This window comes from Triticum aestivum, chromosome 1A (assembly GCF_018294505.1).
Source record: "Triticum aestivum cultivar Chinese Spring chromosome 1A, IWGSC CS RefSeq v2.1, whole genome shotgun sequence".
NCBI lineage: Eukaryota > Viridiplantae > Streptophyta > Magnoliopsida > Poales > Poaceae > Triticum > Triticum aestivum.
Genome location: NC_057794.1, coordinates 499,031,563 through 499,057,015, shown reverse-complemented (window position 1 = coordinate 499,057,015; position 25,453 = coordinate 499,031,563). Strand labels below are relative to the sequence as shown.

Sequence of the window (25,453 nt, the reverse complement as noted above, 5' to 3'; positions counted from 1 at the left end):
CTAGATACATATTGAAAGTGAGAGCAATTAGCTAGAGTAGCTCCGTGCAGAGCATTGTTGACATAAATATTTGCAAAATACTTACGGATCTTAATATAACAGACCCAGTGACTAAAATTATCTCACAAGCAAAACATGATCACACCTTAGTACTCTTTGGATGTTAATCACATAGCGATGTGAACTAGATTACTGACTCTAGTAAACCCTTTGGGTGTCGGTCACATATCGATGTGGACTATGGGTGTTAATCACATGGTGATGTGAACTATTGCTATTAAATCGCATGGCGATGTGAACTAGATTATTGACTCTAGTGCAAGTGGGAGACTGAAGGAAATATGCCCTAGAGGCAATAATAAAGTTATTATTTATTTCCTTATATCATGATAAATGTTTATTATTCATGCTAGAATTGTATTAACCGGAAACATAATACATGTGTGAATACATAGACAAACAGAGTGTCACTAGTATGCCTCTACTTGACTATCTCGTTAATCAAAGATGGTTATGTTTCCTAACCATGGACAAAGAGTTGTTATTTGATTAATGGGATCACATCATTAGGTGAATGATCTGATTGACATGACCCATTCCATTAGCTTAGCACCCGATCGTTTAGTATGTTGCTATTGCTTTCTTCATGACTTATACATGTTCCTATGACTATGAGATTATGCAACTCCCGTTTGCCAGAGGAACACTTTGTGTGCTACCAAACGTCACAACGTAACTGGGTGATTATAAAGGTGCTCTACAGGTGTCTCCAAAGGTACATGTTGGGTTGGCGTATTTTGAGATTAGGATTTGTCACTCCGATTGTCGGAGAGGTATCTCTGGGCCCTCTCGGTAATGCACATCACATAAGCCTTGCAAGCATTGCAACTAATGAGTTAGTTGTGAGATGATGTATTACGGAACGAGCAAAGAGACTTGCCGGTAACGAGATTGAACTAGGTATTGGATACCGACGATCGAATCTCGGGCAAGTAACATACCGATGACAAAGGGAACAACGTATGTTGTTATGCGGTCTGACCGATAAAGATCTTCGTAGAATATGTAGGAGCCAATATGGGCATCCAGGTCCCACTATTGGTTATTGACCGGAGACATGTCTCGGTCATGTCTACATTGTTCTCGAACCGTAGGGTCCGTACGCTTAAGGTTTTGATGACAGTTATATTATGAGTTTATGAGTTTTGATGTACCGAAGGAGTTGCGGAGTCCCGGATGAGATCGGGGACATGACGAGAAGTCTCGAAATGGTCGAGACGTAAAGATCGATATATTGGACGACTATATTCGGACATCGGAAAGATTCCGAGTGATTCGGGTATTTTTCGGAGTACCGGGTAGTTACGGGAGAAGCAATGGGCCTTGATGGGCTTTAGTGGGAAGAGGAGAAAGGGCCAAGGGGCTGCTGCGCCCCCCCTCCCCTCTGGCCCGAATTGGACTAGGGAAAAGGGGGCCGGCCACCTTTCCTTCTCCTCTACTTCCTTCTCCCTTCCTCCCCTCTTGGTGGACTCCTACTAGGACTTGGAGTCCTAGTAGGACTCCACATCCTGGCCGCACCAATTGCCTTGGCCGGCCTCCTCCTCCTCCATCCTTTATATACTGAGGCAAGGGGCACCCCATGAACACAAGTTGATCTTCGTGATCGTTCCTTAGCCGTGTGCGGTGCCCCCCTCCACCATATTCCACCTCAGTCATATTGTAGCAGTGCTTAGGCGAAGCCCTGCGACGGTAGAACATCAAAATCGTCACCACGCCGTCGTGCTGACGGAACTCCTCCCTGACGCTTTGCTGGATCGGAGCCCGGGGATCGTCATCGAGCTGAACGTGTGCCAAGAACTCGGAGGTGCCGGAGTAACGGTGCTTGGATCGGTCGAATCGTGAAGACGTACGACTACATCAACCGCGTTGTCACAACGCTTCCGCTGTCGGTCTACAAGGGTACGTAGATCACACTCTCCCCTCTCGTTGCTATGCATTACCATGATCTTGCGTGTGCGTAGGAATTTTTTTAAAATTACTACGTTCCCCAACAGTTAGGGGGAACTACATTTTAGGTACATAGGATGCAGAGCTCCTGCAGTTCCAGTCATAAAAAAACTAACAAAAAGTACTTCAGTACAAACCCCTTAAAAATATTAGAAAATGATATTTTTGTCCATCATCTTTTTTGATCATGTTGGAGTTTTTGGCCAGCTGTTGGAGACGTTTTTTGCCCTCCAAAATCCAAAAATGGCAGTACAGACCTATAATAGGGCAGGTGTTGAAGATGCTCTAAAGGGATGAACATGGCGACACTGCTCAATAACGTCCATGAGGACGCCGAGGGTATGCATGATGCGACTGGAGCCACATGGTTTGAGGAAGTTTAAATGATGAAACGTAGAAGGGCCTTTTGAGGAAGAAGCACTTCAAGATTTATCTCATTTTACACCAATGCAAAAGGACTAAACTGTTCTTTTTAACGCTCTCCCTCTCCCTCTCTCTCTCCCCCCTCTCTCTCTGCTAAACCACCGGTAGTTGCAAGTGCAAGATGGCTTGAGATTATGGATGATTGTGGGGTAGCATTAGATTGTGCAATGCACTCAAGGCCGAGTTTTTATTACTAGTTAGGTCTAGCGAGTTGGCACATGTATCTCTGGCGGGGGCTGTTGCGGCCAAAGCTGCGTCGGTTGGCACAAAAGTTGTGGCTTCCAGGGTTAATGTCATGTTGCCCAAGGCGGAAGAGAATGTACCAGGAGCTACGGACCCTTCCTCTGCTCGCCGTGTTAGGACGGTGAGGCATGTGATCAAGGTTGTGAGCTCAAGGGGAGTTCGCATCAAGAATTGTATCTTATAATGCGCTACCTATTCTAGAACATGCGTGGTTTCGGCTACACTCGTAGGAGGACACAATTGAAAGAATATATGAGTAGAGAGAATATCCACATGGTGGCGTTGCAAGAATGACCAAGTATGCGTTTAGTGCCTTAGACTTGAATTCAATTGACCCACTGGAACGTTTTGACTGGCCCTGGGTAGCATCAATTGGGCATTCAGGATGATGAAGTCTCGAACCACTCTGGATAGGATTCGAGGAGCTTAATCCATGGCAGCTCATTTGGATATATTGGTGACGGAGGTCCTTCTCACATCCTAGCCTTCAATAGCTTTTCATCACAAACTTTCTCCTCTGAGATCACAAGCTGGACTACTTTGCGCTCGAGGCTTCGTAGTGTTAGCCTTACCAATGAAACAAACATCATGTCATGGCACCTCGCCAATTCTCGGCCAAATCCCCGTACGCCAAACTTCTGAAGGGCCCTTCATAGACATGGCTAGGGGGCTTTGGAAAGCCAGCTTGCCTCTTAAAGTTAAAATTTCTTGTGGCAAATGTTTAGGAATAGGGCTTTCGACTTCCGATAATATGGACAAATGTAACAAGCCCTCTAAAGGGAATTGCGCAATACAGGAGGATGCTAACCACGTATTCTTGAGATGCCCCTTAGCACACTCCGCAAGGAGTGCGGTTAGGTAAGCTGTGGACATGAGCTGGAACCCTTTGTTGGGCACAGAGCTTCTTACGATCCTAACTGCTTTGTGTGGCTTGGGGTTCTTCTATGGGCCATTGGCATATTCATAACAAAATTACTATCAAGGTCATTTTTTCGGCTCAGACTGCTGATTTTTTAAATGCCTTTTGTTATTGCAGCAATGGGTGTCGTTGGGGAAGCACCCGGACTCTGGGGGCATGCAGCCGGCGACGAACAATCTCTGTCACATTCATAGCATTGCTAGATATCCTATCATTGTTACTTAGAGCGGTTGTGTGTGACTTCTCGTGTATCCAAGCATGTGTGCTCTTGTAGGGTGTTCCGGCTCTGTAAATATCCTAGATGTTTTATGTTTGGTTGAACTCCCTTGGTTTCGTGCCTTTATGGCGAACCTTCTGTACTCTGCCTATTGTGGGCTTTCTCAATTTGGAACTGAATAATGCATGTATCTTTGTTTAGAAAGAAAAAAAGAACAAAGCCTTCTTGTCGTTGCCAATCGTGACCAGTGTGGCTGAGGCAAAGAGCACCCTTTCAGTCTGATTGCAAGGTGGTTCCATCCTGGTTCACACATTTAGAATGTTCTAGTAGGGCATGTGTATAATACTATATTATCCTGTGCCGCACTTTTTCGCCGTATCAGACACCCCGAATTTATCACAATTATCAGAGGTTCACACTCTCTGCACCCTTCCTTTTCTTGCTTCTGGCTGGCAAAGGCAAACGACATCTCTATCACTTTTGGACGGCAAACAATGTACCCAGTGTGTGTTGTCGAGTTGTCTTCTCATACACCAATTAAACGGCCTGTCTTCCTTTTCTCTTCTCCCGATTCCTCCAAACATGGTCGCACGAGCCGCCACGGCGGTGCTAAGTAAGGATTCAATTATGAAGTGTCCTAGTCATTCAGTGTGACCTACTACCTTCTCTTCATCATTTGTTAGCATGCACATAGTTTTCATAAAGAGGGAATGCCCCTGATTTCCATTAATTAATATAAATCAAAGCTACATTGTCCACCTTAACCACCCATCCAACACCAACAATTTTAACCAGGAGCACTTACAAAGAGCAAAGCAAAAGCAAATAGGGGGAAACAAAAAGCAAGCAACATTGTTTGGGACTTGCAACAACAACAACAACAAGCAAAGATCATATCCATCATCGCCTCGACAGTTAGCCAACCTTGGACTCCAGGTGTCCCAACTCTGGCGGCGCACTGAGGACATCAATGATGATTTGCTCCTGTCGTTTTGCACAATGTAGCAGTGCCAGCTTTAAGCCCTCCCTCACCTGCAACACTCTCCCTTGCTCAATCTTATAGAAGATTTGAAACCTGACTACACTAAGGGCGGTGAACATAGGCGAGATTCCTAGCTTTCCAGATCTCCCAAGAACCCTAGCAACCCCTACTTTAGTTGTTTTCCTGCTGTAGTTAGTCATGCCACCTAAACTTGAGCAGATCCCTCAGAAGCTATATTTAAGGGGGGAGGGGAGTTTTGAGGGATTAAACCCCAGCTAGCAAATCCCCTAAACCTTTCGTGCATAGTTTTTTTTTACTTCTATCGCTAAAATATCTCCTCCACTCTACGCACAGGTGGTGCCAGAGCATTGTGTCGTCTTGGATGCACGACACCTTTCGATTGCGTCGACGATGCATTGTACTGGTTTAGTCTACTAGGCGAGATGGCCTTTGACTTCTTCGATGGCACACAAGTACCGTCGTGTTGTCTCGTCCTCGCATGACCTTTCAAATGTACCCTGCGACACAGGTGGTGTCGCGGCGTTGTGCAGTCTTGGATGCACGACACCTTTCAATTGCGTCATCGGTGCAATGTCATGGCTCGGTCTTGGTTGGCCAATGTCGTTTGATTACATTGGTGGTGCTTTTTTGTGTCGTGTTATGTTTTCCCTCTTTCTCCCCGTTAATGTGTTGTCGGTGTGTGTTGTTTTACTTTATCTCTTCTCCTCATGTTCCCATGTACTACCGGTTCATTTGAACCTACTTGCAACAGGCTACAAAGCACTATAGGGTGGATACTAACCTCCCACACTCATGGCATGGTGACCGGTGCTACGGTTGATTGTCCCTGCACTGGCTGTAAAACCCTCACCGTCACCCCGAAACCCTAGCCAAACTGGCCGTGCATCTTTTTCCCAGTCGTCTTCCTCTATGTTGAGCTCGCGGCCGCCGGTTGAGCCCTCCCCGCCCCCCATGCAGCCCCATGCTGCCTTTTGCAGATCTTGTCCGCCTCCCATACGATACAACCCCATGGCCCCACGCCATGACCCGCATCCCCGTGCTACCCACCTGCGCCGTTTTCGCGACTTCGGCATTGCCCACCCCCCAAGCCCCGCGGCCCCATGGTGCCTCTGCCAACACCGTCCTCTCCAACACAGTCGTCCACTCGGCTCGTCGTCATCCTCCCCGCCATAGCTCCGATGCAGCCCCCACTCCGACATTGCCACCACCACCTCCGAAGTACCGCGACGCTAGCGCCAACCGTGGGGAACTCATGGTGGAGATCCAACAAAGTGAACTTGGTCGTCGGTTGTTGGGGATGTTTAACACTGCTGAGGAGGTGGCACGATTCGTTTCTTTGGGCCAACACCGCAACCATGGCCGCACTTGCCCCTCCCACCATTTGAATTGTCTCACGCCATGAGGAGATCGAGAGCCGGAAGGCCCAGGAGTAGTTGTACTCTGAGCTCTTGGACGCAGAGTTGATAGCCAAGCTCATCACGGAGGAGCCGGATCTCCTTGCGGTGAGCCAAGCTTTTTTGGGTCCATGGAGACGAGCACACAGTAATGCACGAGCTTGCCGAGGTCGATAGCCTCAAAGTCGAGAGCAATCCATTATTTTACGAGCTTGATGAGATGCTAGCCGAGTCAGAGTCCAAGGACGACATGCCATGCAGTTGGTCCACTGCCAACGACAACGAGGCCGGCCCCTCCCACTTTCCGGGGGGTAATCACCATCTCCTCATCGAACCTAGGCTTGGATGACGACCTCCCACTTTCCGGGGGGTAATCACCATCTCCTCATCGAACCTAGGATTGGATGACGACTTCGATATCTATCTTCGGCACTTGGACTAGCTAGTATGCAGTTCTATAGGTTTAGTACCAGGGCTTGGACTAGTTCAATGCCTAATTATGTTATGTATGATGTAAATGTAGTAAGCATGGGTTGTTTAATTATGGTATGTATGGTGCTATTGTGATAGCGTTGTCAAATTATGAAATTAACTAGTTTAAATTGTTTATGCAGAAGGTGCATCAACAGGTGTTAATGCAAGTAACACTGGGCAGCGACTGCCTTCCTGCAGAAAAGGCAAGGGTCCCGGGAAACATGTCAAGTTGAAAGACAACAAAGGGGCTACTGGGTTGGGGAGAGTTCAGACACCAGTTGGCGTATTTGAAGATGGATGTATTTTCTGCCATTCATTCAGAACCAGCGAGCCGGTAATATGCTGCATATCATTACATTATCAACTAAAAAAATGTCCGTTGAAGTCTTCTTATTTGTACCGGCACTAAAAGAATGCTCACTTTTCCTATGTCAGTGTCATGGTCCGATGGTACTGTATCACGATAGAAGGATTTTCCCAATGACAAGGGAAACCCTACCAACGCCGTCTATGCCCACGAGAAATGCATCGTTTGGTAAGTTTATTTAATTTATACACCATGGTTAACTCTTCATATTTAATTTATTTAGAAAATCATCATACACAGTATTCATCCATCCTTTTCATTCTTTACCCATGTTTGTGAAGGGCCCCAAGAGTGCAATCCAGCAGTGGCGGTACTTCTAAGAACGTGGAGAATGAAATCAAGCGTGCTTCAAGATGGGAATGCAGCAGATGCAACCTTCGGGCAGCAGCGCTTGGTTGTTATTACGGCCACTGCCGCAAAACTTATCATGTCCCATGTGCAATGATGATACCAGAATGCCGCTGGGATGTTGTAAGCTTTTGAGTATACCTTGTCCTTGATCCATTTATAAACAGTACTGATGTTCTGACATGTCTAGTTTTGATTTTGAAGGAGGGTCGCCATGTTTGGTGCCCCAATCATGCACCGCGTGATGATATGAGCTCACCAACAATGGAGAGTGACATCGTCCTTCAAGTAGATCAGCTGAACACCTCAAGTTCTTCCTTGTCTCAGGGGTACGCATGGTGGAGGTTACTGAGCAGATGTTCAATCATTCTTCATTAATATTCTAATATAATTTGCACTGTACTTCATCATTGCAGCCAATGTTCGGAGAAAGAAAGAATTTCTTCCAATTACCGAAGAGAACAAAACCTACAAAATCAGTCTAGCACCCTGGTGAATCAACGCGTTTTGCTTGGTATATCTTTAAGTGCATCAGAAGAGGTATAACAGACTATACTAGTATACTAGCGAACAATACTTTCCTTTTAGAGCATTTGGATATATCTGAACAATACTAGCAAACATGTTTACGGGCAAGCTTAAGTAATGCCGCAATCCTACTTTATCGTCAAATTTAAATTATATATAACTTGATAGTTTTCTAAATTAATTTTGTTCCATACCGAGCTGTGATAAAATTGTTTGTGTTTGTCATGCAGGATTCCTTGAAGGAATTTGCATCCTTGACCAATTCAACCTTGGTTGAGGATTGGGACAAAAAGGTGACTCATGTTATTGTGGGCAGAAACACCGATACCGCATGTGTGAGATCATATTCGGTCCTGATGGCGATACTGTATGGGAAATGGATTGTCAGAGCCGGATGTTAGTGTTAACCCATCTTACGCCCCCCTTGTTTTTATTATATTGATAATATTTTACTATCTCCAAGCTCATGCTACATACTTCTTAACGCGACAAGCTGCTGGTCTATTTGCACTTCCATTTATCCGCAATGATTTAAAACTTATCCTAGATCAGCAGAGAATATTATTTATCCCTGCACTGAAGCAGTTCGCGTCATATATCTGTCTTAGGGATTGTGGATTTCTTGGTGCAACGAATTCCACACCCGGAAACTCCTTACGAGATGACATTCTATGGGGGTTTGCACACATCAATTTCCGGACCAACGAAAGGAAGAGCTAGAGCTGCTGAAGGGGTATGTAAACATTTCTCTACAGATTCACTATATAGAAAAACATATGAAGTGAAAACTGATTGCAGTTTGTCTTATGCATATGTTCAGGGAATTTGTTAAAAAGAAAATTGATTTTTTCCCACTGCAACTAACTGTAAAAATGTTTATTTTTTTGAAAAAGAGGTTGAAACCCTTTGCCTGTGCATCAATATGTTGCACACAGGACAGAACCATCTTTATTGGAGTTGATGCAAGGCAACGAGGCCAAATACATCAACAAAAAGAGTACATAACATGACAATTACGATAAGAGGCTGTTTGACACATCAAAAGCTTAATAAGTGCATCTTTAGTGTAGGTGTTGTGTGGATAGTTTTTTTTAGAATCATTTTTTTTTTAGAATTGGTCAGTATATTCCAAGATCCTTTTTTTTAAGTTGAAGTGCTAAACAGATTTCCTTAGTTTGATCGCATCCACATTCAACAAAGCAATTATCTTTTGCAGTGGTATTTTACAAATTCTCTTTGAAGTGGCAATTGCCCTAGTGGGGTGCTTTGGAGTGCCATACACCAGAGTGTGTTTATTTTATGATGCACTTCAACAGTGTAAAATCATGGATCTTATGAATGAAATATTTGGAACAATAACAATATTTGGAACACCTGTCTAGAGCCAAATGATGATAAAGCTTGATGTTTGCAGGCACCAAAACTGTTCTCAGGACTGAATTTCTGCTTCAGCGCCTACCTGCACTTTGAAGACTTAGAGGAGTTCCAGAATCTCACAGCAGCTGGTGGAGGGCTAGCGATCCAGGGAGTCAGCCCAGACTCGTTACCTGAGATCAGGAACAGATTTCCCGGGAAGGTGTACTTCATCTACCACGGCGGACCTCCAAGGGACTCCACTCGGTATTTCGATCGTGTCCACCGGAAGCAGATAGAGGAGTGCGTCGAGTATGGGAAATCAGGAGCACAGGTGATCAGCCACCTGATGCTGTACGATGCTATCCTGTCCTATGACGCGCGGATCCTGGAACCCGGACGGTCTTTTCACGAATATATGTGAGTGAAGGGCGCGCTTCGGACGATGCTTTTTGCTCGTGTTACTGGAGTTTCTTTTTGGGGTTCATCCCCCCACATGAGTTGTGAGGGGGCCTGTCGAAACTTCACAAATATCGCATACTCTACTCACCCATTAGACTATAGGGTGATGTCATGCATTGTTGTTGCTTTGGTGCTGGATTTACTTGTTTACCGGCCTCTCTTCTAGCGCTTGCACCGGACGGGTGTTTGGCGATACTGAACGTGCTTGTTTTGCAACGACTGTTATATTTGTTTGTCATTGACTGAAACATTCAGCAACAGCATATATTTGAACTGTGTAGTCTTAAACCATCGGCGCGTGGCCTGCTGCCGTCTTCTACCTTTTTGTTCCTCTTGGGTCTTTCTTTTGTCTTTTGTTGTTCAAAATGACGATCTAGGGCTCTTTCTATGTTTTGTTTACGACCAAAGCGAAGAGAAACCTGATTGAAGTCTGAGGGAAAGGGAACTATATATACAGCAACCATCCGCTAGAGAAATTTCCGTTGCGCCTGTCCAGCTAACTCCTTTGACTTTCAAGAGGCAAGTTCATCGGTAGTGATGCGAGAAACTGGCAGCCAGATCATTTAAAATCCTGTTATTTCTTTCTCCAAATTAGCCACGCCAAACCACCATTAATTATTAGCACGGAGGTGTTTTTGCCGTTGATGTGTACATTGCATCTCCGTTCAACTGATCGACGACTCGCCTGCATGTCAGCATGTGTGCTGGAGCCTGGAGGCACACATGCATTATGCATACTCCAACAGAAGCAAAACAAATACTCTTCTTGATTAGTCAACCACCGGCCGGTTCCCAAAGAGTTTGTAAAGAAGAGAGAAAAAACACTCAAAGAAGAAGAAACAAACACACGGTTATACATTAAGCTAATTCCAGCAGCCTCCATGTTCTATATCAGCTAGATCAGTGCATGCTGATCAATTATTACTCCATTAGTTGCCATGCATATGTGTATGAACACATATCATCTAACTAACAATGTCAAGTTGGTATCTTATCAAGTGCACATACAAAGTACATTCCATCACCTCATCCCATCTGCTCCTATATATAGCCCACATCAAAATCACACGCTCTCTGGTACACATCGGCTAAATTCACTAAGAGCTAGCTTGAGAAGACAAAAGACAGACAATGGCCTTAGCTTCTCTTAAGCTTTCTGTTGCCCTGGCATGCGTGCTGCTGCTGTTGGCGGCCGCGGGGTGCAATGGCCTGGACGTGGGTTACTACAAGAAGACATGCCCCCGCGTGGAGGCCATCGTGAGGGACGAGGTGAGAATTTCGTCTACAAGAATGTCCTCGCCCACAAGGTGTTGTTCACGTCGGACGCCGCCCTTCTTACAACGCTGGCGATGACGCAGATGGTGCGCGACAGTGCCAACATCCCCGGGCAGTGGGAGCAGAAGTTTAACAAGGCCATGGTCAAGCTGGGAGCCATCGAAGTGAAGACCGGCTACCAAGGCGAAATCAGGATGCAGAGGCCGGGGTCCTCCTCCATTTCAAAAAAAAAAGGCGAAATCAGGACGAAGTGCAGGGATGTCAACCACTAATCAATCCATGAATCATCACGGTGTCGCGTTAATTTGTTTGTGCGCTTTAGTTTTTGCACTGTCTGAGGTCACCTACTTGTGATTTTTGTTAGAAAGTTATGCATGCAATTGGTTGTTTTGACTGTGTCCAAATTCTTTGGCTGCTTATTGGTGTTGCAGTTTGTATTATGTATTCTTAAAGTATTAGATAAAGGATTTAAATTGGACATCTTAGATTGATTTTCATCTTTCAGGGCCTCTTTTATTCTTAAGATTATTTTAAAAAATGCGGAAATAGGAAAACATGAATGCAGGTGCAAATCAAAGTACCGGAAAATACACAAATTGTGAAAACTTAAGGGCATGATTGGTTGCTCGTATAACACCTAGCCAGGCCATGGGGGACTAAATTTGCCCTGTTTGGATACATGCGTGGTCGGCTAGGCTTGCATAGCACGCTTCTCAAAGCAGTCGAGAGCCTGCTCTGGAGGAACGGCTGAATTGACCGTTTCCAGCGAGCCAGCCTGAGCGAATGCGAGGGCACACGGCTGCACACATGTGGATGAGTAGGAGACGGTGCGGTTTTCCCTGAAGGCCCGCCATAAATCCCCTCACTGCTCACTCTCCCTTGTCTTCACTGTCACTCTCTCGCAACGAGCATCGGCGGCTTGAAAATTTGGATGGCGAGCACCGAAGGTGGGAAGATCTGGACAGCGACCACCGGTGATGACCATCCGTGAGCGCTTCAGCTCCAGTTCATCAATGGCGGTAAGCCCTTCCCCCTACCTGATTTGGTTTCGATTTAGGGTTTCATAGGGCTCGAGTTAGGTCTTGATTTGGGTGTCGGCTTAGGGCTTTATTTAGGGTTAGATTTGGGGGGAGATCTGTTCTATTTGGGGGAAGATCAATCTGATTCGGGCTTAGATTAGTTCGATTTGTGGGGGGCGGGAGGGGGGGAGGGAGATTGGTGTGATTTAGGCTTAGATGTGGTACTGTGTTGATCAATAATCTTTATTGAGGTGCAGTCCATGTATTCGGGTGATCGTTGATACGAGGGTTGGTTCTAAACATTGTAGTTCTAATCCTCATACCAGCTCTCCCCTTCTACATGACAGCATAAAGTGAAGATCATCACCATTAACATGCATATTGTTATGATCCTACACATCACCGTTCACATGCACATTGCCATGATCCTATACTCTATGCACATCACCATTTCCTTGAACATTGGTCCTATGTTCTTCATTGAAGTGCCCTGCCGGCAGGTTGGCCTTTGGCAATGTTGTTGAGGGGAGCTGCTCCAAGGGCAAGGATGTAGCAGAAGGCAACACCTTCAAGAGGTGTCGAGGGAGGCCGACGAATGTTGTCTACTTCCATGAGGAAGTTGGATTTACTTCCCATCCCTTATACCTTCACGGAGCACCTGGGTACCATCCCAACGGAGATCACTCCGAGGACAAACATGTGGCGACCCGACCCGAATGGATCAAGTCTACTGTGCTCGGGTGTCATCCCTGGATCAGTAATGCTGACACCACACAGTACATCGAAGGATTTATAGCAGAGTGGCAATCACACACTTATTACATCGTTGTCTCAAAGAGAACTTATTACAATAAAAATGGCTTAAGGCCATCTAGTGTCGATAACAGCGGAAGACTTGGAAAATAAATGGGTCCATCAACTCCAACGGCATCACTGAGTATAGAACCACGACCTAAAAGCACCTTACTCGTCGTCTGAAAAGTCTGCAACATGAAAGTTGCAGCCCGAAAACGGGTCAGCACATGGAATATGCTGGCAAAGTAACACATAGAGAGTAATGGAATGAAACAGCTATACTATATGCATATATGGCTGGCGGAAAGCTCTATGGTTACAGTTTTTGCGTAAAACCAGTTTTTCCCTACTGCAAAGGAATAAATTTATTTAACTATCATGGTGGTTGTGAAACATTGAGAATGGTTGACAGCATTCTTAATCCCAATTAAGTGAACAATTAAAACCCAACAACATTAATTAGAAGTAACATGTTGAGATTCACATGATATTCAAGTACTAGATACTCAAGTTGTCCATAACCGGGGACACAGCTAATCATGATTAGTTTATACACTCTGCAGAGGTTTGCGCACTTTTCCCCACATGACTCGATCGCCTCCGTTTGTTTTCTCGCACTACATGGTGTTTGAGAAACGGATGACCGAGACATAGTCTTTCAGAAGCGCTAGCACCTTACATGTGGGGTAGACCGTACCACGTACAACCCCTACATCTGCTAGTCCACCCCGTAAGAGTTCGCACAACTTAGTCAACTATGCCAGAGCCCATAGTAGCATGTGGCTGCACACGGAAGTGTCTAGCATGAATTATCTTATGATCACTTTGAGCCTGGGTGGCGGTCCAAAATAAAACAGGCAAGTCCTGATAGACATCAGGTGCCTCAATCCACCCAGATATGTGTTTAAGTTGCCACCTTAGATAAACCATTAATTAACAATACTCACATCTGTCATGGATATCACTCACCCAATCCATGTCTACTAGCATAGCATGGCATAATAAGCAAACGTAGAAGTAACTCCCAAAGGTTTCATAATAATACAGGTGATAGGTACTACCTCATCTACTTCCCATCCCACAGTTTAATTAGATCCTAATCATGCAATGTGAGAGGATTGATCTAATGCAATAAAACATGGGTTGTAGAAAAGGTATGATCAAAGTGTTACTTGCCTTGCCGATGATTCGCGAGACCTAGGGATTCGAAGTAACAGGCAGCGCAATCCGGGTAATCTATCGCAGACAAACAACAAGCACACAATGAGTACTCGTCTAATGCACAGGTAAAACTCGAACAAGAGAACGAACCAGAAGGTTCAACTTAAGAACTCCGGTTGCAAAGAAAGAACGAACCGAACAAAGAAACGGAAAACAAACGGCGGAAGAAAACAACTCGGTTCTAGCAAGTTGAAACTAGGTCAAATTTTACCGGGGCAAAAACTTGTTTAAGTTGATTAGACGGAACGGCGGTTTCGAAACGAAACTCCAGGCGCTTGAATCACCTGATTCCGATAAACGAGCGAGAAGATAAACTAGAACGAAGATCGGATCTGAGATCACGATCGCGGAATAAATCCGACGAAAAGAAAAAGAAGAACGGTTAAACGAACGGACGTTCGTTAACCTAGAAGAATCCGGTGATCACGTTCGTTAAGACGAACGGTCCGACAAACGGTCCAAAGGCAACTAAATCGGAAAAGAAAACGAATCCGATGTAGGGTTTCGGAAGAAAATCAAAACAAAAACCGATATAGAAAACCGGAACGGTTTAGAGAAGAACCGGAAAGAAAACGAATCGGAAGAGAAGAAAAGAATCGGAACGATTAGAAGAAAATGATCCGAGGAAAAGAAGAGATGCGGCGCGGGGCTACCTCCGGCGAGGTCTCCGGCGAGGGGCTCCGGCGGCGGCGTGGGCGAGGTGCGGCGGCGGCGCTAGGGCACAAGGGTGGCGGCGCGGGTGTGGGGTGCGGTGGAGGGCTTGGGGCTTGGGGCTTGGGGTTTGATTTGATGGGTTTAGAGGGGGGGTGTTGGGGTATTTATATTGGGGAGGGGGGGTTTCTTGAGGTAGGGGACAAGAAATAGAGTAGGAAAAAGAGTCCTAGAAGAAAAAAGAAAACGGAACAAAGGAAAGGGGAGGGGCTAACCGGCTAGAGTCCAAGCCGGACTCGGCTAGAGGCGAGGCGGCGGCGGCTGGCGCCTGCCTTGCCTGGCGCACGGCGCGCAGGGAGGCTGGGGCGGTGACCGGCTGGCTGGGCCTTTGGCCCGGCTGGCCTGCGGGTTTTTTTTTAAACGGTTACGCGCGCAGAAAACAAAAGAAAGAAAATCTAAACGAACTCCAAAAATTCTAAAGTAAATTTTCCCCGACTCCTAAAAATGAGTCGAACAAAATGAACTTTACTCCGGACCTAAAATGCATTTTTTGAAAACACGCATTTTTCCCTATCCAAAGAAAAAGCAAACAAAACACCGAAAAACAAAATTTGATCTATTTATTAAATCTTTATTTTTCCTAACTTTGGGAAAGTCATATTATTCCCTCTCTCATATATTTTGACACCGGAAAAATTATTGAAGATGAAATAAATAAATCAAATGATCCTCTTTTCAAATTCGAGAAAACTCTCAAATATGAAAATAACGAAATCTCCAACTCTCTCTGAAGGTCCTTGAGTTGCGTGAAATTTCTAGGATCGGGCAAAAATGCAAGAAAATATGATATGCATGATGATCTAATGTATAACATTCCAAATTGAAAATTTGGGATGTTACAAACCTACCCCCCTTAAGATGAATCTCGCCCTCGAGATTCGGGTTGGCTAGAAAATAGGTGAGGGTGGTCCTTAAGCAAATCTTCCTCTCTCTCCCAGGTGGCTTCATCCTCTGAGTGGTGGTTCCACTGAACTTTGCAAAACTTGATAACCTTGCTGCGGGTAACTCTGCTGGCATAATCGAGAATCTTGACTGGCTTCTCGTCATACGTTAAGTCGTCCTTCAACTGAATCACTTCGAGTGGTACTGTATCTCTTAGCGGTACCTCCGCCATCTCGGCATGACATTTCTTCAGCTGAGAAACATGGAATACATCATGAACTCCTGATAGTCCCTCTGGTAATTCCAACTTATAAGCGACTTCTCCCATACGTTGCAAGATCTTATACGGTCCAACGAAACGCGATGCTAATTTTCCCTTAACTCCAAAGCGCTTAACTCCTCGAAGTGGGGATACTCGAAGATAAACTATGTCTCCTGTTTCGTAAACTATCTCCTTGCGTTTAGAATCTGCGTAGCTCTTCTGCCTGGACTGGGCTACCTTGAGCCTATCGCGAATCAACTTAACTTTCCGTTCAGACTCCTTAATCAAATCTGGTCCAAAGAATTGACGGTCCCCAACTTCGTCCCATGACAACGGTGTCCTGCACCTCCTTCCGTATAAAGCTTCGAAAGGTGCCATCTTCAAACTGGTTTGGTAGCTGTTGTTATAAGAAAACTCCGCATACGGCAAGTTATCGTCCCAACTAGATCCATAATCTAGTGCACAAGCTCTCAGCATATCTTCCAAAATCTGATTGACCCTCTCGGTCTGTCCATCTGTCTGCGGATGAAAAGTTGTGCTGAACTCTAGTCTGGTTCCTAAAGTTTCATGCAACTGATTCCAAAACTTTGAGGTAAATTGGGTTCCTCTATCAGATACGATACTCCTCGGAACTCCATGCAAACAAATGATCCTAGTCATGTATATCTTCGCCAACTTAGCACTGGTGTAAGTGGTCTTAACTGGAATAAAATGTGCTACCTTCGTCAAACGATCAACTACTACCCATATCGAGTCATAGCCTGCTTTCGTCCTGGGTAGTCCAGTGATAAAATCCATGCCTATCTTATCCCACTTCCATTCGGGTATCGGCAATGGTTGTAACAATCCTGCTGGCTTCTGATGCTCTGCCTTTACTCTCTGACATACGTCACAAACTGCTACATATGCTGCAATATCCTTCTTCATTCCGGTCCACCAGAATGTTTCCTTTAAATCCAAATACATCTTGGTATTCCCTGGGTGAATCGAATACGGTGAATCATGTGCCTCTTGCAAAATCAACTTCCTGATCTCCGGGTCATTTGGCACATAAACACGGTCCTCAAACCATAAGGTGTCGTGCTCATCCTCACGAAATCCCTTTGCTTTTCCTTCGCTCAATTTCTCTTTTATAGCAGCAATCTCCTTGTCAGATTTCTGAGCTTCTCTGATTTTATCCATCAATGTTGACTGAATCTCCAATGCTGCTACATAGCCTCTCGGAACTATTTCCAAACATAGCTCACGAAGGTTTTCTGCTAACTCCTTTGGTACTTCTCCCGTCACTAGGGTGTTGACATGGCTCTTTCGGCTCAATGCATCGGCTACTACATTAGCTTTTCCGGGATGGTAATGCAATCTCATGTCATAATCCTTGATGAGCTCCAACCATCTCCTTTGTCGGAGGTTCAACTCCTTCTGAGTGAAAATGTACTTCAAACTCTTGTGATCCGTGTACACCTCACAATGATTTCCAATGGGGAAATGTCTCCATGTTTTCAATGCATGCACTACGGCTGCTAACTCCAAATCATGCGTGGCATAATTCAACTCATGAGGCTTCAGTTGTCGTGAAGCATACGAAACAACTCTTCCTTCCTGCATAAGCACTGCTCCAAGTCCTCGACGTGAAGCGTCGCAATACACCTCATAATCCTTGGTCTGATCTGGCAAAATCAACACTGGTGAGGTAACCAAACGTTTCTTCAACTCCTGGAAACTAGCCTCACACTCCTCAGTCCAATTGAACTTAGTATCCTTCTTCAACAACTCCGTCATAGGCTTTGCAATCTTTGAAAAGTTCTCAATGAATCTCCGGTAGTATCCTGCGAGTCCAAGAAAACTCCGGATTTCTCCGACTGTTGTTGGTGCTTCCCATTCTGTTATGGTCTCAACCTTAGTGGGGTCAACTGCTATACCTTCTCCGGATATAACGTGTCCGAGGAATCCAACTTTCTTCAACCAAAACTCGCATTTGCTGAATTTGGCATATAACTGATGTTCCCTTAGTTTCTCCAAAACCAAACGCAAATGTTCCTTATGCTCCTCTTCATTCTTTGAATAAACCAGGATGTCATCAATGAACACTACGACGAACTTATCCAAAAACTCCATAAACACTTTGTTCATCAGGTTCATGAAATAGGCAGGTGCGTTAGTCAATCCAAATGACATAACGGTATACTCATACAGTCCATATCTCGTGGTGAATGCTGTCTTAGGTATGTCCTGCTCTCGAATCTTCAACTGATGGTACCCTGATCGCAAATCGATCTTGGAAAACACTTTAGCTCCTTGCAATCGATCAAACAGATCGTTGATCATTGGCAGTGGGTACTTGTTCTTGATGGTTACTTCATTCAATCCCCGATAATCAACAACCATCCTTAATGATCCATCCTTCTTTTCCACTAGAAGTACGGGTGATCCCCAAGGCGAAGAACTTGGGCGAATGTAACCTTTATCCAATAACTCCTTAATCTGATTCTTAATTTCTACCAAATCCTTTGCTGGCATCCGGTATGGTCGCTTCGATATTGGGCCTGTACCTGGCAATAACTCAATCAAAAACTCAATGTCTCTATCCGGTGGCATGCCTGGTAATTCCTCAGGAAATACATCAGGAAAATCCTTTACCACTGGTACCTCTTCTTGGACAACTCCTGTTAGGCAGTTTACTTGTGTCCTGTTTGGCACATGCCGGGATACATACTTGATCCTTCTTCCTTCTGGTGTGGTAAGCAAAATTGACTTACTAGCACAATCGATGTTTCCTCCATACATCGACAACCAATCCATGCCTAATATCACATCCAATCCTTGAGATTCCAATACTATTAGGTCTGAGGGAAACACATAGTTACCAATCCTTAATGGTAACCGATCACACCATCGTCTAGCCATGAACTCCGCTCCTGGTGAGCTTACTAACATGGGTGACCTAAGGGCTTGGGTTGGCAGGTTATATTTATCCACAAATCCCCTTGATATGTATGAATGCGATGCACCAGTGTCAAAAAGAACAAGTGCGGTAAATGACTTAACCAAAAACTTACCGATTACTGCATCGGGTTGATCTTCAACCTCCTCCACATTAACGTGGTTCACCTGCCCCCTATTGAAAGGGTTCGGCTTTTTCCCAGAGCTTCCATTGCCATTTCCATTCTGGCCTTCAGGACATTCATTGGCATAATGTCCGGTCTTGGAACACTTGAAACAGGTGACTTGACTCAGGTCTCTCTTGGTTGGGGTCGATGGGGTGGTCCGGTTCTGGCCGTTGTTTCCTCCATTCCCATTACCATTCTTGTGGCCATTATGGTTGTGCGAGCTACCTCCTCCATGGGTGTGCTGAAACTGAAATCCCGGTTTAGGGGCAAAACGGGGCTTCTGCTGGGCTCCAGAGTTATACTTCCCCTGTCCATACTTCCTCTTACGGTTCTCAATCTGCTGTTGCTTTCCTTCAATCATGATGGCACGATCTACCAACTCCTGGTAGTTGTTGAAACTCGCTACCATCAACTGCATGCTTAGCTCATCATTCAGTCCTTCCAGAAACTTCTCCTGCTTAGCTGCATCCGTAGCAACGTCATCTGGGGCATAACGTGCTAACTTGCTGAAGTCATCAACGTACTGGCCAACTGTCCTTCCTCCTTGGCGTAAGTTGCGAAACTCACGCTTCTTCAGGGCCATAGCTCCTGCTAAAACATGGGCAGTGCGGAAAGCTTGCTGAAACTGATCCCATGTGACAGTGTCAATTGGGTAAGTGGCTGTGAAATTCTCCCACCATGCTGCCGCGGGTCCGTCAAGCTGGTGAGCGGCAAACTTCACTTTCTCACCATCCGTGCATCCTGCAGTGGTCAACTCCCTTCCTATCTTGCGGAGCCAATCCTCTGCTACTATTGGCTCGGTGCTACTGGAAAACACCGGCGAATTTAGCCTAAGGAAACGAGCTAAATGGTCAACAGGTGGTGGTGGTGGTGGGTTGTTGTTATTGTTCTGCTGGTTCTGGACTAACATCTGCATCAATTGATTCTGCTGCTGGATCAACTGAGTGAGCTCCGGTGGAAATCCATTGTCACGTCTCGGAGGCATCTGAGGGTTTAGAAAAGACGAGAATTGAGAATAGAGTGAGGTCTAAAGGGAAAACACTACCCATATGCACATGAGCAAATTCACACAAAATCACTTCAATCAATCAAACAAGGGCTTACAAACGATCTAAAACTATCGCAAAAGTGCTCGAACTATAATGTTTACATGGGGGAATACTACTACTATCTGGTGGTCATCTAGAAATTTGAACCGGTGGAAGACTCCATGATATCTGCTCCAGCTTCGTCTTCAAAGTCGGGTTCACTTGGATCCGAATCGGTGTCGTCGATGATGATGTAGTTGTCCGGACATGCGACGTACTCGTCCTCCTCCTTGGATGCTAACTTCCTCTTGAGTTCTTCAATCTCCTGCTTAAGATCGTTATTGTGTCTTGCTAGAGCTACGATCTCGTCCATGTAGTCCTTGCGTGTAGACTTCAGTTCTCCTTCTAGTTCGATGATCCTTGCCTTCGCATTCTTCAACTCTATCATATCATTGCACATCTGGTTCTCGTGGCGTCGAATGTGCTGGTTTAACTCCTGGATGAAAGATGCAATGGATCTATCCTTCTTGGTGCTGACTAACTCCCATTGTTCATCTCGGCGTCCGCAAATCTGGTAGATAGTGTCCTTGAGGTCTTCTTGATAAACTTCTCCAATGCGTCCTATGGTGATATGAGCTGCCATGCTCCTTCCCAGACTCCAGGTTGGTGCATTGAAAACACTATCTATGGGTTTCGTGATTGGCGCGAATGTTCTTCCCGGAACGTGAGCTTGAATCTTCCAGCGCTCCTCTTCAGGCAGAGTGGCGTTGAAGGTTCCCGTGAAGCTTGGTAATCCAATGTTCAGGTACTTGGTGACTTCCTTCAAGTGAAATCCAAAAGGTGTGCCTTCATCCGGTTGAGCGTACTTAATCTTCACGTTCGTCATCCTAAAAGGGTAGAAAAGATGAGGAGTTAGAAAATGAGAAGAGAATGGTGATCTATGGCTTTAACTTAGTGGTCGTGTCCTACAGTCAGCGTGTGCTCTGATACCATCTCTGTGGCGACCCGACCCGAATGGATCAAGTCTACTGTGCTCGGTGTCATCCCTGGATCAGTAATGCTGACACCACACAGTACATCGAAGGATTTATAGCAGAGTGGCAATCACACACTTATTACATCGTTGTCTCAAAGAGAACTTATTACAATAAAATGGCTTAAGGCCATCTAGTGTCGATAACAGCGGAAGACTTGGAAGATAAATGGGTCCATCAACTCCAACGGCATCACTGAGTATAGAACCACGACCTAAAAGCACCTTACTCGTCGTCTGAAAAGTCTGCAACATGAAAGTTGCAGCCCGAAAACGGGTCAGCACATGGAATATGCTGGCAAAGTAACACATAGAGAGTAATGGAATGAAACAGCTATACTATATGCATATATGGCTGGTGGAAAGCTCTATGGTTACAGTTTTTGCGTAAAGCCAGTTTTTCCCTACTGCAAAGGAATAAATTTATTTAACTATCATGGTGGTTGTGAAACATTGAGAATGGTTGACAGCATTCTCAATCCCAATTAAGTGAACAATTAAAACCCAACAACATTAATTAGAAGTAACATGTTGAGATTCACATGATATTCAAGTACTAGATACTCAAGTTGTCCATAACCGGGGACACGGCTAATCATGATTAGTTTATACACTCTGCAGAGGTTTGCGCACTTTTCCCCACATGACTCGATCGCCTCCGTTTGTTTTCTCGCACTACATGGTGTTTGAGAAACGGATGACCGAGACATAGTCTTTCAGAAGCGCTAGCACCTTACATGTGGGGTAGACCGTACCACCTACAACCCCTACATCTGCTAGTCCACCCCGTAAGAGTTCGCACAACTTAGTCAACTATGCCAGAGCCCATAGTAGCATGTGGCTGCACACGGAAGTTTCTAGCATGAATTATCTTATGATCCCTTTGAGCCTGGGTGGCGGTCCAAAATAAAACAGGCAAGTCCTGATAGACATCAGGTGCCTCAATCCACCCAGATGTGTGTTTAAGTTGCCACCTTAGATAAACCATTAATTAACAATACTCACATCTGTCATGGATATCACTCACCCAATCCACGTCTACTAGCATAGCATGGCATAATAAGCAAACGTAGAAGTAACTTCCAAAGGTTTCATAATAATACAGGTGATAGGTACTACCTCATCTACTTCCCATCCCACAGTTTAATTAGATCCTAATCATGCAATGTGAGAGGATTGATCTAATGCAATAAAACATGGGTTGTAGAAAAGGTATGATCAAAGTGTTACTTGCCTTGCTGATGATTCGCGAGACCTAGGGATTCGAAGTAACAGGCGGCGCAATCCGGGTAATCTATCACAGACAAACAACAAGCACACAATGAGTACTCGTCTAATGCACAGGTAAAACTCGAACAAGAGAACGAACCAGAAGGTTCAACTTAAGAACTCCGGTTGCAAAGAAAGAACGAACCGAACAAAGAAATGGAAAACAAACGGCGGAAGAAAACAACTCGGTTCTAGCAAGTTGAAACTAGGTCAAATTTTACCGGGGCAAAAACTTGTTTAAGTTGATTAGACGGAACGGCGGTTTCGAAATGAAACTCCAGGCGCTTGAATCACCTGATTCTGATAAACGAGCGAGAAGATAAACTAGAACGAAGATCGGATCTGAGATCACGATCGCGGAATAAATCCGACGAAAAGAAAAAGAAGAACGGTTAAACGAACGGACGTTCGTTAACCTAGAAGAATCCGGTGATCACGTTCGTTAAGACGAACGGTCCGGCAAACGGTCCAAAGGCAACTAAATCGAGAAAAAAACGAATCCGATCTAGGGTTTCGGAAGAAAATCGAAACAAAACCCGATCTAGAAAACCGGAACGGTTTAGAGAAGAACCGGAAAGAAAACGAATCGGAAGAGAAGAAAAGAATCGGAATGATTAGAAGAAAACGATCCGAGGAAAAGAAGAGATGCGGCGCGGGGCTACCTCCGGCGAGGTCTCCGGCGAGGGGCTCCGGCGGCGGCGTGGGCGAGGTGCGGCGGCGGCGCTAGGGCACAAGGGTGGCGGCGCGGGTGTGGGGTGCGGTGGAGGGCTTGGGGCTTGGGGCTTGGGGTTTGATTTGATGGGTTTAGAGGGGGTGTTGGGGTATTTATATTGGGGAGGGGAGGGGGTTTCTTGAGGTAGGGGACAAGAAATAGAGTAGGAAAAAGAGTCCTAGAAGAAAAAGGAAAACGGAACAAAGGAAATGGGAGGGGCTAACCGGCCAGAGTCCAAGCCGGACTCGGCTGGAGGCGAGGCGGCGGCGGCTGGCGCCTGCCTTGCCTGGCGCACGGCGCGCAGGGAGGCTGGGGCGGTGGCCGGCTGGCTGGGCCTTTGGCCCGGCTGGCCTGCGGGTTTTTTTTAAACGGTTACGCGCGCAGAAAACAAAAAAAAGAAAATCTAAACGAACTCCAAAAATTCTAAAGTAAATTTTCCCCGACTCCTAAAAATGAGTCGAACAAAATGAACTTTACTCCGGACCTAAAATGCAATTTTTGAAAACACGCATTTTTCCCTATCCAAAGAAAAAGCAAACAAAACACCGAAAAACAAAATTTGATCTATTTATTAAATCTTCAATTTTCCTAACTTTGGGAAAGTCATATTATTCCCTCTCTCATATATTTTGACACCGAAAAAATTATTGAAGATGAAATAAATAAATCAAATGATCCTCTTTTCAAATTCGAGAAAACTCTCAAATATGAAAATAACGAAATCTCCAACTCTCTCCAAAGGTCCTTGAGTTGCGTGAAATTTCTAGGATCGGGCAAAAATGCAAGAAAATATGATATGCATGATGATCTAATGTATAACATTCCAAATTGAAAATTTGGGATGTGACAAAACACTGGTCGCTCTGAGTTATTTACTCAAAACCACCACACTTAGGGCTAGGATAACAAGTCAGCACCAGATTTGAGCCAGGTCACAAAAAACCACCAGTTCTGAGCCTAATACGTAACGCGGAGCACTGACGGGCTGATTTGGCCGCGAAAACAGCGAAACCGACAGGTAGGACCCACCTGTCGGGCCGATGTGGCATGCCTACATGGATAATTTGCTGAGGTGGCCAAAGGCCCACCTGTCGGCCTCTCTCTCTCTCTCTCCCCAAGCACCTTCTTCCCCACCAACCCAGCCATATCCATCGCCGCCGCCGGAGCCTTACCCCGGTGAGCCACCCCACCACCAGAGAGCCTCCTCGCCGCCCTAGCCACCTAATTCACCGCCCCAGCCACCTACAACCCATGGCCACAAGCCACTACCCCGGGCAGGATCCAACCCCAGCCGCACCTCCAGCTCTTGTCCGCCCCGCCACCCAAACCACTCCCGAGCCGCTGTGGCTAGCCATCTAGGGCCGCGCCGCCACGTGGAGGGCTTCACCGTCGTCAGAGTCAAAGGCACGGCTGCGCGTGCTGGGAGGCGTCTCGATGCCAAGCACCTCTCCGGGTCCAAAGGTCGTCGGGGCGCTTTGGTCTAGGAAGCCACCATGGGCACCGCCGCGAGTGTGGCCATGGCCATGGCGCTCCACGACGGCGCACGCGGCAAGGGCCGCGCCGCGAGCACGGGCATGACTAGCACGCTCCACCACGGCGCACCCCTGACCAGGGCCTCTGGCGGTCACCGTGAGCACGGGCATGACCATGGCGCTCCACCATAGTGCACGCGAGCATGGGCGCGACCAAGGCCAATGGGCGAGCGTCGCGAGCAAGAGCGCGGCTAGGGCCTCCTGGCGGGCGCCGCGAGCACGGGCGCGACCAAGGCCAATGGGCGGGTGCCGCGAGCACGAGCGCGACTAGGGCCTCCTGGCGGGCGCCGCGAGCACGGGCGCGGCCAGGTCTCAGGTGACTGTCGGCTAGCAAGGGCGGTGAGCGGCGTTGGCGGCGTGCGGTGCGCAAATGTCAATCAGCACACATTACCTGTTTGTTGAAATGTCCAGGAGGAAAATGCCTAGGCGAAAAAGGAAAATGGAAAAAAGATAAACACTTGAGTCATTTACAAATGGGACCCTCATCCGACTCAGCATATTGTCCACACAAGCACGCCACATCAGCCTGGCAGGTGGGCCCAACTTGTCAGTTTCACTGTTTTCATGAGCTTATTAAACAATCAGTACTCTTCGTTAGTCATTAGGCATATAGTTGATGGTTTTTTGTGACCTGGCTTAAATCTAGTACTGACTTGTTACCCTAGCCCCAAGTGTGGTGGTTTTGCGTAAATAACTCGGACACTCTTGGATGACGAGGCTATGGGATGTCAACAGGAGGGTGGCAATGGATGAAGGATGGCCCGACTTCGCCATAGCTCACAAGCTAAAATCGGGTACTTCCTCACCTTCAAGGTCCTTGCCCCAGATGTTTTCAAGGTGCAAAGGTGGTGATCATGTACGGCCAGCAC

The 25,453-nt window shown here is 46.1% G+C and overlaps 2 pseudogenes; both read left to right on the top strand.

Moving 5' to 3' along the window:
* Nucleotides 1-6,357: 6,357 nt before the first annotated feature.
* LOC123191046 (BRCA1-associated RING domain protein 1-like) lies at nucleotides 6,358-9,704 on the top strand (annotated as a pseudogene).
* A 1,165-nt stretch (nucleotides 9,705-10,869) lies between these two features.
* Nucleotides 10,870-11,285, top strand: LOC123160192 (peroxidase 2-like; annotated as a pseudogene).
* Nucleotides 11,286-25,453: the final 14,168 nt, after the last annotated feature.